This window comes from Jaculus jaculus, chromosome 10 (assembly GCF_020740685.1).
Source record: "Jaculus jaculus isolate mJacJac1 chromosome 10, mJacJac1.mat.Y.cur, whole genome shotgun sequence".
NCBI lineage: Eukaryota > Metazoa > Chordata > Mammalia > Rodentia > Dipodidae > Jaculus > Jaculus jaculus.
Window position 1 is genome coordinate 41,017,013 of NC_059111.1, and position 3,272 is coordinate 41,020,284.

Sequence of the window (3,272 nt, forward strand, 5' to 3'; positions counted from 1 at the left end):
AATATCTCTTAATATCAACGGCCTCAATGCCCCAATGAGAAGACATAGGTTTGCACACTGGGTTAAAAAGCAGGATCCTACAATTTGTTGTGTCCAAGAAACTCACCTTTCTTTTTTTTTTTTTTGGTTTTTCAAGGTAGGGTCTCACTCTGGCTTAGGCTGACCTGGAATTCACTATGTAGTCTCAGGGTGGCCTTGAACTCATGGTGATCCTCCTATCTCTGCCTCCCGAGTGCTGGTATTAAAGGCGTGTGCCACCACGCCCGGCGAAACTCACCTTTCTACAAAGGATAGACATTATGTTAGGGTGAAAGGTTGGAAGACGGTGTTTCAAGCAAGTGGGCCTAGAAAACAAGCAGGGGTTGCTATCCTAATATCGGACAAGGTAGACTTTAGTCCAACGTTAGTGAAGAAAGATAAGGAAGTTCACTTTATATTGATTAAGGGCACACTCCAACAGGCGGACATTACAATCCTAAATATATATGCACCTAACATGGGGGCTCCCAAATTTGTCAAACAAACACTATTAGAACTAAGGTCACAGATAACACCAAACACAGTGGTGGTGGGTGACTTTAACACCCCACTCTCATCAATTGACAGGTCATCCCGGGAAAAAAATAAAAAGAGAGGAAACTGGACTAAATGAGGTCATAGAAAGAATGGACCTAACAGATATATACAGGACATTTCATCCAAAGGCTGCAGAATATACATTCTTTTCAGCAGCACATGGAACATTCTCTAAAATAGACCATATCTTAGGACACAAAGAAAATCTTAACAAATTCAGGAAAATTGAAATAATTCCTTGCATTCTATCTGACCACAATGGAATTAAGCTACAAATCAGTAGCAAGAAAGGCTATAGAGCATACACACAATCATGGAAACTAAACAATACACTACTAAATGATGAATGGGTCAATGTAGAAATCAAGAAGGAAATCAAAAAATTTATAGAGTCAATTGATAATGAGAACACAACATACCAAAATCTCTGGGACACAATGAAAGCAGTTCTAAGAGGTAAATTTATAGCCTTAAGTGCCTATATTAAGAAATTAGAGCTCCTCCCCCACCCCGCCTGCTCGGCGCGGCGGAGGCGGCGGCAGCAGCAGCGGTGCTCCTGCCCCTCCGCCACCTCCCCCGCAGCCTCTTCCCTGGCCGGCGGCGTTGGCGGGGAGGGGGCGGTAGTTGTAGACGCCCGCCCCTGCTCGGAGAAGGTGAAGGAGGATAAGATACTGGACAAAAGTAGATGCCTACCTCATGGTACAGTCTTCCTTTGGGGAAAGTTCATGCTGAAAAACTGAAGCAACTAGTGGGTGAATATGATCAAATTTCTCTACCAAGCTGTCAGACTGATAAAGAAAAACCCTTTTTGTCACCCTAATGAAGCATTCAAACAAGTCCTGTGACTCTTTTCAAGATGAACTTGAAAATTACATTAAAGCACAGAAAGCCAGAGGCCTAGAGCCAGAGACTTCTTTCAGAAGGACGAGAGAGGACTATTTAAGAAATGGTAGGTACAGAGAAGAGGCTGATACCAGACCCACGTACAGAATGTTTGACCCAGGATTTTCATCTGGAACCATCCAGACCCATCCAAGATCATGCAATATTTCACAAACTGTACAGAACCGGTTCCCAGCTCACAACAGCAAGCTATCACTAGACACTCTGGGTTACTGTCAGTTTATCAGGGACTATTTCTCAGAAAAAACAGTGCCCCTGAACTTTAGTCAGCAAGAATACAATTGTGGCTCATACAGCCTAGAGTTTGGAGTTCACAAACACCTCTGCTCAGGTTTCAGCGCCAGCGACTCTCATGCCAGTCATAAACATATGCATCCAAAAAGGAAAAGGCACCTAGAAGAAGACAGAGAAAGAACTGAGCGGCCCAAGCATGAGAGAAAAAGAAGTTCTGAGGAAGTGGATTTAAACAAACAAAAGAGCATCCAAAGAAAGAAACCGAAGGGAGAAACAGAAACTGAACCAGTCAGTACAGAAAAGCTTAAGACTCAAAAAGAGAAAAACCCGAGATGAAGCCTCTAAGAGAGAGGACCGCAAGCGCAGAAAGGAGAAGAAGGAACAGGGCGAAGAAAGGACGGAGGAAGAAATGCTCTGGGACCAGTCTATCCTTGGATTTTGAAACTCTTCAATTGGTTCTCCTGGGATTAAGTTGAAAAATATTTGAGAGCTTGGTTTCATGATACTCATGCCACTTATCCTATGTCAAGAGGTACTTTAATTTCTGACAGTGAGCACAAAGTATTTAGTTTGCTTGTTTTCCAATATGAAAATTACATTTTCTAAAAGCGTCATTACATCTTACACATAATTTCCCTTTATGAGAGTGGTGCTGCTTTTTGTTAAATTGCTGTGATGGAATTATTTTCCCTTGGGAGACCCATTTATTTTAAATTGGAGGATTAACACTTTGCAGGATCTATGTTTTGGTTGGGTTTGTTTTAGTTTTGTGTCAGGTATTTTTATGCTCACTGGTTTTCTATGAAGCAGTTTAGACTTCCTTTGTTAGATCTAATTTGCAGTGTTGGAGAGTGAAATACATTATAATAAGCTTATCTTACATACAGTTCCAAAAGTTTCAGCATCTTCACACAAATTCAGTTTCTAATCTGGGAATGTTTATAATAAAGTTCTAATTTCTGAAAAAAAAAAAAAAAGAAATTAGAAAGGTTGCAAGTAAACGACCTAATGCTTCACCTTAAAACCTTGGAAAAAGAAGAACAAGGCAAACCAAAAATCAGTAGATGAGAAGAAATAATAAAGATTAGGGCAGATTAATGAAATAGAAACAAACAAAAAAAAACAGTCCAAAGAATTAATGAAACAAAGAGTTGGTTCTTTGAAAGGATAAACAAGATTGATAAACCCTTAGCAAATCTGACGAAAAGAAAAGAGAAGAGACACAAATTAATAAAATCAGAGATGAACAAGGTAACATCACAACAGGTTCCAGAGAAATTCAAAAAATCATAGGGACATACTATAAAAGCATATACTCCACAAAGTATGAAAATCTGTAAGAAATGGATGATTTCCTTGATTTATATGACCTACCTAAATTAAATCAAAATGAGATTAATCACTTAAATAGACCTATAACAAACATGGAGATCCAAACACTTATTAATAATTTCCCAACTAAAAAAAGCCCAGGCCCAGATAGATTCACTGCTGAATTTTACCAGACCTTTAAGGAAGAGCTAACACCATTGCTTCTTAAGCCTTTCCAGGAAATAGAA

General features: G+C 39.5%; 1 pseudogene; it reads left to right on the plus strand.

The window, feature by feature from the left end:
* Window positions 1-1,196: 1,196 nt before the first annotated feature.
* LOC123464094 lies at window positions 1,197-2,515 on the plus strand (annotated as a pseudogene).
* The last annotated feature ends 757 nt before the right edge of the window (window positions 2,516-3,272 follow it).